The 14,649-nt window shown below is 39.4% G+C and overlaps 1 long non-coding RNA gene across 1 annotated transcript; it reads left to right on the top strand.

Annotated features, from left to right (window-relative positions):
* The first annotated feature begins 1,189 nt into the window (after window positions 1–1,189).
* On the top strand, window positions 1,190–1,602 carry LOC311095531. The gene is made up of 2 exons (XR_014608850.1): window positions 1,190–1,364; window positions 1,441–1,602. It is a non-coding gene; the product is annotated as an uncharacterized lncRNA (long non-coding RNA).
* The last annotated feature ends 13,047 nt before the right edge of the window (window positions 1,603–14,649 follow it).

Raw genomic sequence — 14,649 nt, 5'->3', positions numbered from 1 at the left:
GTGTTTTGGGCTCGGTGCTCCAGACCCGAGGCTATTAGCCCGACACGACCCGTTTAAAGCCCTGCTCGCACTGGCCCGACAGTGGAAACACAGTGTGTTTTGGGCTCGGTGCTCCAGACCCGAGGCTATTAGCCCGACACGACCCGTTTAAAGCCCTGCTCGCACTGGCCCGACAGTGGAAACACAGTGTGTTTTGGGCTAGGTGCTCCAGACCCGAGGCTATTATCCCGACACGACCTGTTTAAAGCCCTGCTCGCACTGGCCCGACAGTGGAAACACAGTGTGTTTTGGGCTCGGTGCTCCAGACCCGAGGCTATTATCCCGACACGACCCGTTTAAAGCCCTGCTCGCACTGGCCCGACAGTGGAAACACAGTGTGTTTTGGGCTCGGTGCTCCAGACCCGAGGCTATTATCCCGACACGACCCGTTTAAAGCCCTGCTCGCACTGGCCCGACAGTGGATACAGTGTGTTTTGGGCTCGGTGCTACAGGCCCGAGGCTATTAGCCCGACACGACCCGTTTAAAGCCCTGCTCGCACTAGCCTGACAGTGGAAACACAGTGTGTTTTGGGCTCGGTGCTCCAGACCCGAGGCTATTAGCCCAACACGACCCGTTTAAAGCCCTGCTCGCACTGGCCCGACAGTGGAAACACAGTGTGTTTTGGGCTCGGTGCTACAGGCCCGAGGCTATTAGCCCGACACGACCCGTTTAAAGCCCTGCTCGCACTGGCCCGACAGTGGAAACACAGTGTGTTTTGGGCTCGGTGCTCCAGACCCGAGGCTATTTGCCCGACACGACCTGTTTAAAGCCCTGCTCGCACTGGCCCGACAGTGGAAACACAGTGTGTTTTGGGCTCGGTGCTCCAGACCCGAGGCTATTATCCCGACACGACCCGTTTAAAGCCCTGCTCGCACTGGCCTGACAGTGGAAACACAGTGTGTTTTGGGCTCGGTGCTCCAGTCCCCGAGGCTATTAGCCCGACACAACGCGTTTAAAGCCCTGCTCGCACTGGCCCGACAGTGGAAACACAGTGTGTTTTGGGCTTGGTGCTCCAGACCCGAGGCTAGCACTGGACTAGAAAAATGTGTATTGACTAGAAGTTTACGTTACAATGTTTGCCACATGCACTATAAATGATTAATGTTTAATTTCTTGTCTTGATGTGTTCAGACTAACGTGTGTTGTGTGTGTGTGTGTGTGTCAATGCGGATCTGCTGAACCGGTTCCTGACGTGTGTGAAGGAGAGCGGTGATGTGGATCAGGCCGTGGAGCTGGTGAAGATCTCCGCTGGCTTCTGTCTGCCCGACACACACACACTCATCCAGAGGATCCAGCAGGAGTTCGAGCTCTCAGAGCAGCACAAGTACGTCTCGCCTACATCGACGTTTTAGATGAATTGGAAGATTCAAGAATGTGATTGTAATCTGGTCCTCTTGCAGGAGCATCTTGTCTGATCTGGAGATTCAGACCTTTAACAGCGATTAAATCTCGGGGCGGTGTGGATGATCACAGCGGCTGAGTATCTGTTGAAATGTTTGGCACATGCAAAATTATAACTTGAGATAACACAATAAAAAAAAATCAATAGTTTAAAATCTTTAGCTCTTTTCCTCTCTGGGGTTTTGAGTCTGGATTCTGGCTCTGAATGTATGACCTTGTGTTTTTGTCCAAACTAATCTCCAATAGTACTGATCAAACACAGGATTGCAGTTCATTGGAATTATGAAATTTTATATATAATCGACTTAATTGAAATGTTACGTAGTCCTACTATTTTAATGTTGGTGCCAATGGGTGTGACGGAGTAGAGGTAATAAGAGCATTACTAGTGTAACTTTCATACGGTGTACAGGTGAAACCTCACAGTTACAATAACTTAGGACATTAAAGAGACCTTTCTACTGACTCTGGAAAACACCTGGAAGAAGACGCCCAGGGTTCCTGATCTCCTGCTGAACATGCCGGAGTCCTGCATCAGAACTGCAGATGTGGACAGAGAAATAAACTGCAGCGTCCGTGACGTAAGACGCCCGAGAATGAAGGACAGCTGATTGTCCTCGCAGTGCCAAACCACGTGTGACCATGTTTCACAAGTTCTTGTCACTATATCACTTCTGTCATATAACAGTCTTGAGTCTCAGACCTTCTCAATGATATGCGTTTTGTCAAGATTAGAAAAAGATTTGATGATAAAATACTGCAGTAAATTGTGTAATGTGAAACATGACACCGCCCACTAGGGGGAGGAGTTTTTACTTTTTAAGGTTTACTTTTTACTAAGGTTTTACTTTTATTTTTTTTAATGCTAAAACACATTTCTTGGAACCATTACCCACTTTCTCAAAACCTTAAACACAAAACCAAATCTTCAAACCACATTCAGAGAACCTCTGACTCTTCTGGCAAAATCAGACAATGCTTTCAGATCATACACACACGAGTCAATATTATATAAACACGACAGATCATTCATTAGACACTACATCAAAAAAATGGCGAACACAGAATCCAAAGCATGCAGTTTCAGAAAAAAAGTATATATTGTAAGAAAGTAAACAAAATTTGCTATTACGTAAAAAAGTATAGTAATGACAACTTACAGTAGTAAGGTGAATAAATTGTATGAAAGTACTGCAAGTATTGTACTGAATATCACTGAATGTCTGTATATTCAGCCCTTGCATACAGTAATGCAGAAAGTTTTTTTTTTTTTAACTCTAAATCAAAAGAGTTAAAAATCAATGTCAGTGAGAGATTAATTCTGCCTCAGCATCATCTCAAAATGTTTTAGTGAGTGAGAATGTGTTCAGAGTTTTGCAAAAAGAGTGCATGAGATTTGCAAACCTGAACTTGTTTACAGAAAGAGTGATTTACTCAACAAATTGGTTTAGGCTATTGAGAATGGGGTTTAGTGTTTTAGCAACTCAGAAAAACTGTACAATACAATACAATACAAGTGAACATCCCTGCCCTACTCACTCCAAGGGGAGAACATGGCCATAAATGATTGATTTAGTTATTTAAAAGATTTCTTAAAGAGTCATCTAAATGTAAATGTAAGAAACTAACAGAATATTGACATACGACGAAAAGGGTACCCCTAAAACGTCCATATGAGACGAAGACATAAGCGCACCAGCAGCGCTTCCTAGCGGTACCCTAACGCATACCTAAACCTACCCATAACCCGAATCGTCACATATGGACGTTTTAGGGGTACCCTTTTCGTCGTATGTTGCCGTTTGGTCAAGACCCGTCAGTACGTGACGTTTTGGGGTGAGACTGTGTTACTCCAGTGTGTCATTTCTGTAATACTCTATCAGCACCAAACAGAATTCCTTAAATACTGATTGTTTTCAGAAGGTTTTCCTGAACACTCTCACTATCTTCAATTGTTCGGACAAACACCTGCTATACACACTTGCAGAAATATACATTTGACTATTGCATCATGAAGTCCCTGCATGACTAGAACTAATGGATGGCAATGAATATGTCCTTTAGCAAAACTCCTGATGAGCACTGATGCTTTTTTGATAAAGGCATTAGGAAGACATCAAGTACAGTTTATGAAGCTGAAAAGAGAAAACACAATGCTTTAACAATATGGAAAAAGATAAATGATTATTTTAATATTGGTTCTGCATATATCAAAGAGATCATGAGGAGGAGTGGGACTTCACATGAAGACTTTCAGAAACTGTGACAGAGCAAAGGGTGCACCTCGCTGGACACATCCTACGCATGCCCAAACAAATATTTAATATATTCATATGAATTAGCTTAAAAAAAATAACATGATTTACATCCAAACTCGACTGTTATCAGAAGTGTAACTGATCTGATTATGACAAAATAATCGAGTATCTGATGTCATGTGACAAGTCAGATTATCTCTTTCACTCTTGCAAACAGAGGAAGGTTAATATGAGGTGTGGAGAGACATCAAATCAAATCAAATCAAATCAAGTATATTTGTATAGCGCTTTTCACAATACAGATTGTATCAAAGCAGCTTCACAGTATTAAAATAAAATAATACAACAAAGTTTGTTTCTAGTGGAATTTATTGATTGATAGAATAAAATTAAATATCCCCAAAATATCCCCAACTGAGCAAGCCAAAGGCAACAGTGGCAAGGAACCGAAAAACTCCATCAAGTGACCTAATAGTGTCCTAAAACTCCATCAGGTGACCCAATGGAGAAAAAAAACCTTGGGAGAACCCAGGCTCAGTCGGGGGCCAGTTCTCCTCTGGCATTTATGAACTAGAGGCCGGATTGTAGTTTGAAACTGTGAGATTAACAATATTATATGAATGCCTGGCTGAAAAGATGCGTCTTTAATCTAGTTTTAAACTGGGAGAGTGAGTCCGAGTAACGAACAGTATCAGGAAGGCTATTCCAGAGTTTTGGAGCCAAATGCGAAAATGCTCTCCCTCCTTTGGTTGATCTGGATATCCTAGGTATGACCAAAAGCCTCGAATTTATTGATCTTAAAGAGCGTGATGGATTATAGGGTGATAGAAGATCCGTTAAATAGACTGGAGCTAAGCCGTTTAGGGCTTTATAAGTCAATAGCAATACCTTATAATTAATACGGAACTTTATAGGTAACCAATGTAGTGATGATAAAATCGGTGTTATATGATCATATTTTCTTGATCTAGTAAGAACTCTAGCGGCTGCATTTTGGACTAACTGTAGCTTGTTTATTGAGGATGCAGGACAACCAGCTAATAAAGCATTACAGTAATCTAGTCTCGAGGTCATGAATGCATGAACTAACTTTTCCGCATCAGAAATTGATAGCATATTACGTAGCTTAGCAATGTTTCTAAGGTGGAAAAAGGCTGTTTTTGTAACATACGAAATATGATTTTCAAAAGACAGGTTACAATCGAGTATAACACCCAGGTCTTTTACTGTAGAGGATAAAGTAACAGGACATCCTACGATGTCAAAGTTGTATTGTGAGAGGTTCTGTGGGCGGTTTTTTGAACCGATAAGTATTACCTCTGTCTTGTCTGGATTTAATAAAAGAAAATTACGCGTCATCCAATCTTTTATATCTTTAACACACTCTGTCAATTTGGATAATTTAGCGTTTTCATCCGGCCGTGATGAAATATATATTTGAGTGTCATCAGCATAACAATGGAAACTAATTCCATGTTTCCTTATAATATTTCCAAGTGGCAGCATATATATTGAGAATGACAACATCACAGACAGGGTCAAATATCGCGATGTGTTCAATATGAGACTTCTTCAGCGCGATTTCCTACTGATAAAATCCGCATCTGTTGTTGACACCACAGGTTTCCCATTGAAAGCAATGGAGTTCCCAATTCGCCCACAGAGAGACGCAGAGGGCGCTTGACCACTTCAGTTTTTGACGCCTCAGGAGTGAGAATGGGTGGAGAAAAGACTCTGCTATTAAATCCAGCACTGTTTTATTTCATCCTGCTGCAAATGTGACACAGACATATCAACTGTGACTTAAGCATCTAAAGTGTTATTGTTTATCATATCCAAGATGATCAAAATTACTCCACAAAAGAACAGAGATGAGACATATATGCTTTTGGCAGATGCTTTTATTCAAAGTGACTTGCGTTGTTGTTCAAGTTGTACATTTGATCAGTTTGTTTTATAATACCAAACTGCACTTTGCAAAGAAAGCTTTTATAGAGATGCTTATAAAGAACTGTTAGAAAGCAACATTTCAAGCACCAGTTCTTCAGTCTCACTGTGAAAAAAATAATTAAAAAAAATCATGGTTTAAAGCAATTTACACCTATTCCACTGTCTTGGCCTTCATAGTGCACAGGTAGAATTTGTGTTTGAAAGAAGAACTGACAGCCAACAGTTACATAATATAGGCCTGTAGTACATCCTTCAATGACACGCTGCCCTCCTGTCCTCACACAGTCAACCATGAACACCCGGAAGGGGCGTGTACTTCTGAAAAGGTTCCCCGAGGTGTTTTGGCCCAACTTATTGCAGATTTGTTTTATATTTTCTTCGCTGTCCTGGATGAAGGAATATCTAAGACTTCGGTCACAGAGTCTGTTGTACATTATGTAGCTCCACCAAGCACTTCTATCACTGGTGTTAAATTGAGTTAAGAGAGCGTGTTTTCGCATGAATTGATCAAACTTTGAGCAGTCTCTGACAGTCAGTGCTCTATCGCTCAGAGCCAGAATGAACAGGAGCGAGAGAAGAGCCTCAGATCTCATCCTGAGAAAAATGGGAGAAAAGAGCAGGTTGAGAAAGCAGGTTAACACTGTAAAAGCTAATAAGGTAGACTTAGAGAAAGCATGCACACCAATTGCCTTTTCTATGACAAGCAGAGGTTTATTTTTCATGTTATATCAAGTTTACCATTGTACAGTTTCCTTTTTTGCATCTTGAAATAAATATTTCTATTCTCTGTATCACTCTGTGTTGTGTTTGTTTAGAAGATAACTGAGCCTTTAAATCTCTTTTGTAAAAGCTTTATAAGGCATAACTAGTCCTGACTTTAGATGAGCTCACAGGCATAGTGAACTGACCACTACTAGATGCTTTATAACTACCCGAATTAATCATGAATTACAGTAGGAATAGAATACATTAATAAAGCATTAATTAACACACTGAGTAACTATTAATATATGTCTAAATAAGATGCATTAATGTACATTTAAATAGTTTAAAAATTTACTTACACTTTCTAAATGATCTTATGAACCACTGACAACTCCTAAATAACTGGTCTGTAAATAATGTAATACTTCTTTTAGAAATTAGAAATTGATCATTAATAAAGTATGAAAATGCAATTATTAAACACATTAGATATGCTTATAAATCAAGAAGAAATCATTTATAGCTCTATTTTTCAAAATGCTTACTAATGTCTATTAAAGCTTTATAAATGAGGAATTGACTTTTTAGTAATGCTTAACTAATGATTCATAGCGTGCAGTTGTTATAAAGTACCGAAAAGTCTATTAAGAATTGCTCCGCCTCAGAAACTGCCTTCATTTTGTATTTTTGTATTTTCCTTGACAAAACAGCAGTCAAACCCATCAATTTGTCAGGTTTGTGTAGGGAGCCGAGGACGAAGACACAGGAACTGCGGTTTAGGTAATTTACAAACTTAACTTCTATGAACATACAGGAACAAGGGAAAAGAAACTCCAGGACTTCAAAACACACAACCATGAAATGACGACGACCAACAAACACTGAGGGAAAACACAGGGCTTAAAAGAACTGGGACTAATGAGATAATTAACAAAACACAGGTGATGGGCATTTCTAATCAAACAGACAGGGAAAAACTAACAGGACTAAACCAAAATCACAAAGACAGGGGGAAACAAGATCACAGAACAGAACTCAACACATCAAAACGTGACACAATTACTCTTAACTTTAGAGTTTTCTTAAGAGTTTTCTGAGTAAAATGGGCATTGTATGTGAATATTATAGATTACTAGATTTTTACAAGTAAGGCCAGATTTACTAAACAGGTCAAATTAGCATGAGAGCGCAATTCCAAAAAAGCGCAGATGGGAGTGGAAAGTTCTGCACATGATCTACTGAAGAAAATGAAAGAACACAGACGCAAACACACAAATGCATATGCAATAAGGTCAGCAGCAAAAAGAACTGCCCATGCCTTTTCAGCGCTATTTCTTCACTGTGTGTCTTTAGTAAATCCTGACAGTAGTTTTTAATGCCAAAATAGGGTTTGGGCTGGAGTAAGTGCTAGTTAGTAAATCTGGCCCTAAATAAAGTTAACTAAAAAGTGTTGGTTAGAACAACTGTTGAATTTTACAGCGTAGTATGAGAGCCATGATACTATTGTACATGAAAAGTAAGTAATGTTATCAAATGATCATTTTCAGTATTGTAAGGTAGTTTTAACCAGATGACACACTTTCTTAACAGCAGGCAACCAGTGTAATGTTGTTGACAATACATGATTGAATTAGCATGTCAAGCAAATAGTGCATTCATTTGAATATTGTACAATGAATATTTACTGTTGAATGTTAAATTTTAACTTTTAACTTTACTATGGTTAATTAAACACACATGGTGGAAAATGAAAGTCACTATCTGAATGTGATTCATCAGATCAATGATGATCTGATCAATTGAATCAGCTGGTGTTTTGGTGGTTTTTAGTGAATGCATGAAGTCAGCACAGATGTAGAGACTCACATTAACCAACACCACTAATTAACCACAAACAAACAAAATACTGACTTTTCTTCTTCCACAAGGGAACATTATTACATAAATCAATTAAAAAGTAATCCACTTTACTCGTGTTTTAGAGATCAAGCCATAATTACAAAGAAACAAACTCAAATAATGAAAAACTGTGCATAAGCAAAATAACTAGATGCATATTAATAATAAATCCATATTTTAGACTTCAGTGTTTCAGTCATTTGAAGAGCATGCAGATTTACCTGTTCTGTTCTTGAGCTTATGTAAATAACAGAGAGTCTCAGTCTGAGTTTGAGTACAGAAAGCATCAGCTGTGTCTGAGAAGCTCACTGGACTGATGTTTATTAGGCTAAAAAGAGAGAGGTGTGAAAATGCATCTTGTTTCTTGGAAATGCAGCGCCAACACATTTCTTAATATGAGTGGTATCGTGTCTAATGATAATGTGGATGGTTTAAAGGCATCTGTGCACATCACACTAAACAAGATGAGCTCTTCACACTTAAACCATGTGGTTAACACTTGATGAGTGTGTTTAAGTAGACAGAGTCAAAGTGCATGAGTACCAAAAAAAAAGCACAAAAAAAAAAAAGAAGTAAAATAGTCTTACTTTTCTTAAACTTTTCTAGACATTTCTTTTGATGCATGTTTCAAGTGGTGTAGTAGTTAAAGCTCAGAGTTAGTAACTGGAAAGTTGCAGGCTTGATCTCCTGATCATCCTCAAGACAGCAGAGGGACAGCAGACTGTTTTTTGTTTTGTTTGTTTTTTAAGATCAATCACCTCAAATACATTTTTAACTTTTGATTAGTATTGTAAGGCCCGATATATTGGTCCAATGCCGGTTCGCCAATACACGGGGAAGGTTATCACGTGTTCTGTCCTCACTCATGCAAAGTATTGGTTGGTTAAATTTGCAATACATTAATCATGTATTCTCTCGTTATTTCATCTGACTCCATAAATGAAAGGTTTTAATAATATCTGTGCCTCACTAAAAGTGAGCGAATGTTTGACTATTCCTTTTAATCATTAAATGAACAATGTCAAAATCAGTTAGAATAATCACATGTAACAATTTAATATTTCAGATATCAGAGATCAATTCCACAATCAATTCAAATATCTAGAACATGGTTATACATTGGTTACACCAAATAAACTTACCCAGCTTGTACCTGAGAGAGAGAGAGAGAGAGAGAGAGAGAGAGAGAGAGAGAGAGAGAGAGAAGAAAGGGAGAGACCACCTATTTAATTCGTGTCCAGCAAAGAAGAGCCCCAGAGAGAGGGAGCACACCTTCCTTTATCCACTTTGACCAGGTGACATGGGGGATGGGGGAGACCACCCTCAAATGCCTTATCTCAGTGGATGAAGGGCTTCTCCTTTGATCCACACTGCTTTGTGTGAGACACATGTAAAACATCTTAAATGTCCGCTTCACGATTGAGCACATATGAACTTACAGTCGTAAGGAAATGCATAGGAACGCATAATGCAATAAAGCAAAATCATGTCATGTTCAATGTAAAATACCATGTTCATGTCAGCAAATGTGAGTGGTACATTTGGTCTCATTAATTACCTGATTTTTAATTACCACACCAATAGTACTCCTATAGAGGGTCAAGGAAGGACAAAGGAAGATCTAACAAGCTCTTACCCTGTTTCTAGAAACATTTACATAAATGGCATTCTAACAAAACAACCAGTACTAGGTTAAAACAACATTCAATATTCTAATTTTCTAGGATTTTGATTTCGTGGGTTTCATAAGCTGTAAGCCATAATCATCAAAATTATAACAAATAAAGGCTTGAAATATCTCACTTTGCATGTAATGAGTCTATATAATATATTTGTTTCACCTGTTAAGTTGAATTCCTGAAATAAATGAACTTTTCCACGACATTCTAATTTATTGAGAAGCACCTGTATATTATATATATATATGAGCTACAATATATTGTTTCACAGCAGCTTCACAATAGTAACAAATTTAAAAAAAATAAAAAAATCGCATGAGAAGCAGCTTGGCCAACAAGCCAATAGTGTCAATATTCAGTTAACAGTCACTTCAATGTTGATTCAGTTCAGTTCAATAACTAACATTCATCAAACATTCTGTATATATAGTGTATTTGTGCGTGTGACAAACTCCTATACACTCCACTGCACACTGAACAAGCAAAAGACACAAGAGTGTTTTACATAATTCATATCTGTGTATAGTTTGGTGTGTATGTGGGCTAATCATTTTATTTTGTGTGTAGAGTTACTACGCAAAAACAAAATTTTTGGAAGAGTTAAAATAGTTTTGAATGTTGACAATCACATTTTGTAGTGTGGATCATTCATTGCTACATTTATCCTCATTCTCATGTTTAACAATCTGTTATCTGCTTGACAAATCATTTATGCTACTGCTGTCCACTAACATGCTTTTAATTGTTATCCAATTTTTTGGCCTTGAAACACCTTTAAATGCACATATGAAGGTCCGAGAAATCTACATTTTCTCGGGGGAGAATCCCCCCTAACCCCCCTAACTTTCAGAACTAACAGCCTGGTGTTTTTAAAACAATCGCCCCAGCCTTCAGCACTGTATAGCACATAAAATAAACATATTGTTGTGTTCTGTACTACTATGTTTCATTGTGTGTGATAACAATGAATCATTAATAACAATTGACCTATCGGTAAGCCCCGCCTTCCTTAGTTACTGTTGCTATCTCAGACATACAATGGGGGACCTGTGCCCCAGTAGAGCTTTATGTCTAGCAACGCCCCTGGTATAGCGCATATCCTAGCGACAGCTACTCTACGGAGCCCACTCAGTTGTTTTAAGTCGTGCCTTGCCTGTTTTCTCGTGTTTTGATATCTGCCTGTGTTTCCTGGATTAGCCCTTTGCCTTGCCCTTCGAACTCTGTTTGCCCCTCGTTTGGATCATTGCTTGTGTACCTGGAATATCTCTCTGCCTTGCCCTGTTGGATATTGTTCACCGATTGTAGACCCACGCTTGCCCTAGGATCTCTCTTGTGTCTTGCCTGTACCATACCTGTTTACCGTTGTCTGACCCTTGCCTGTTTACCATGTTTATAAATAAAAGCTTGCACATGGATCCACACGCCTCACGTCTTGTTCGCCCCGTTACATCTAGCCGTGTTTTCTAACGGTGAAAAATAAAGGCATACCCCTCCCCTTTTGGCACTGGGTAGCACACAAATGAAATTCTGTTTTAGAAATTCAATTTTAATGACAAAAGTCACACTTCTCCAATTATTGTCCTGCTCGGCGAGTGTAATATAATGTTTATTATAATTCAAGTTATAATATAATTATCTTTAACAATACAAGTCAAATTATATTGGTTTCGGTCTCTGAAGAGTCTCTGGAACAACTTAACGCATGGTCAAATCTCTACTTGTTCTCATGTCAATACATTTGAATATGAAAAGGCTTTTTGGCTCAGGGCTGATAAGATGTACATTTGCTGTTTCTCTTTTTTCTTTGCTAGGTTTCAAATACCTTTTCTTCTCATTTAGTCTTTTTAAATGGCCATTTTAACGTTTGATTATTCTATTTACTCTTACTTTATATTTTTCCGTTAATAGATCAGGAAACTATATCACTTTGCAGTCCTTCTCCTAAGGATGCACGACACAATCTCGCCAGCTGTTTTATCAAAACAGAGGTAATCGGCTAAATATCTGAGATTTCCAGTATTCACACGTACAAAATAAGACACTTACATAGCCCCCTTGAATGCCACCTCAGGAACTTAATTAAATGGTTTCACTTTAGTAGAGGTCATGACTAGTGATGTGACATTTGAAGCGAGGCGTCGGAGCTTGTGTCGAGAAAAAATGGGCGTGCCAGATGAAGGCTTGTGTTGTTAACGTGAAAATCACGTGACTAATGACAAACGAGGCCTCGGTTTGTGTGGATACGTCATTGGTTCGGTCTGAGGGTTGCTTTTGGAAAAAGGCGGTTCGGACTCGCGCCAGCTTGTGGGTGTTGCAGGAGTAGTAGAAGCAGTTGTAGTAGTGTCAGAGAGTTAGATAACTATCATTGTCATTGTCGTTATTGTGTCATATATGTTTTAGGGCTGTATATTATTACATTATCAGGTTAGAATAGTTATAGTATATTGTTATAATTAATTATAGTAACTATATTATAGTCTTGTTATATTAATTAGATAAGATTATTTGGATTGCATTGGATTTTTGGATCTGGACTGGACTGCATTACCTTATTTCCAATGAAAAAGATAATTGAAAAATTAAATCTCTATCTCTCATCTCTAGCTCACAGGCGTCACTCAAAGAAACTGGAACTGGACTGCGGATATACAACAAGCAAGCAGCTGATTCATTTTGATATCTCAATTTTCACTTCTTCATTTCAGGTGGTATGTCATTCATTGCCATATGCATGATTACTGCTAAACATTTCGGGTATTGACAACATGCTTGTTGCTATGGCTTATGTGGGTATTGGCAACATACTCGTTTAGGCCATCTAGGTAAGGGCAACACTTGTTGCTTAAGGCTTTCTGGTATTGTTGGTAGCATGATGTTGCTCAAGCTTTTCAGGTATTGGCAACATGCTTGTTGCCTTGGCTCACTCAGGTAACTGCAAAAGCATCCAGATTGCGCTGTCAGTTGGGTTGGGGGATATGGCATATGGTTTTGTTTTGGGGGGTTATTGCTGCTCTCCTGCTCTTATCCATGCTAGAGTTCTCGCCCAGAACGGAACCATACCGCCAATCCAAACTGTATGCTAATTGTCAATCTTATTTGACGGTAGTGGACCTGACAGAACTAAAATAATTGGTTCAGCAGATTTTTAGCAAAGATATTTGTTTTATATTATAATCATTTCATTTATAACCATTTCATTTATATTCTTTTAAAGAACTGAATGTTTTTCATCTTTAGTTAGTGTGGAATATATGTCATTATTAGAAAATCAAATATTATATAAGTTCAAATATTAATCAATGAAACCCCTTATACTCACAAGGTCATAAATAATCCCCATTTTCATCAATGGAAACCCTTATACTCTGCCTTTATAACCGGGCCAAAGTTCAAATATTAAACAATGGAAACCCTTATACACACAAGGTCATAAATATTCCCCATTAACCAATTAATCAACGGTCATAGGTCATTTCCAAACCCCGGAGGATACAAGGTCAAAGGTGACAATGTCAGTGAGAGGGTAAGGTCACCACTAGGGCAGGTCAACACTAGGGCAAGGTCAGGGCAAGGGCAAAGGTCAACCCATCAATCAATTAGAGAGGTCATCAATCATTTTGACATAAGGTGAATCTTAATTCTACTTTCGTTGAATTCAATAAATTATAAACATGAATTCATAAACATTATTGAACATTTATCGAACTCTTGATATTGTTTTATTAGAAAAATTATAACGCGATAATTATCGTTATCGTTTTATCGCCAAGCCCTACCCATAATCATTTCTACAGTAGCGCCCCCAGGAATAAGGTGGATAAAGAAATCTGTCACAGGCCGGGGTGGCCTTCCCTCCCCTTCTGAGCGTACCACCTCGAGGAGTTACCCAGAGACACCAACAGACCAGACAAGATAATTAATATCAAAACTTGTATTTTATTTAGTTAAAATAAGTCCAATCTCAAACTAAAATCCACCGACTGATCCACCTCTCTCTTCCACCAGGTTGCGTGGGAAGTTCGCACGACGATCCCTCTTCGGACAGGCAGAGGCAAACAATGGAGCAGACACTAGCAAGGGTTCGCACAACAGTTCCTCTTCGGCCGGAAGTAAATAATGGAGCAGGCACTGGTAAGGATTCGCGCAGCGGTTCCTCTTCAGCCAGACATAAGTAATGGAGCAGGCACTGGTAAGGGTCCACACAGCAGCTCCTCTTCGGGTGGAAGTAAGTAATGGAGCAGGCACTGGTAAGGATTCGCGCAGCGGTTCCTCTTCAGCCAGACTTAAGTAATGGAGCAGGCACTGGCAAGGATTCACACAGCAGCTCCTCTTCGGCCGGAGGTAAGTAATGAAGCAGGCGCTGGTAAGGATTCGCGCAGCGGTTCCTCTTCGGCCAGGGAATAAGTAGTGGAGTGGACACTAGTAAGGATTTGCACAGCGGTTCCTCTTCAGCCAAAGGTAAGTAATGGAGCAGGCACTGGTAGAAAATTGACAACAAGGGAAGGGGTTACTCTTCTCACAGGACAGCATCAATTATTTGAGTGTCACCTCTTTCTGGGACGGGGGAGGATAGGGCAGGGGATCATCCGACGCAATGCAATAGTCAGTCGTAGATGGCAAACGGGGAGCTCTCTCCACGGGACACACCCGCCAGCTGGGGGTCACCCCCCTTCCACAAGCCGGCGGCAGTTGAAATACAGCGACGGACCGTAACTTC

The sequence above is a fragment of the Abramis brama genome (assembly GCF_963993115.1).
Source record: "Abramis brama genome assembly, chromosome: 13".
Lineage (NCBI taxonomy): Eukaryota > Metazoa > Chordata > Actinopteri > Cypriniformes > Leuciscidae > Abramis > Abramis brama.
This window is presented reverse-complemented; position numbering and strand designations above follow the sequence as displayed.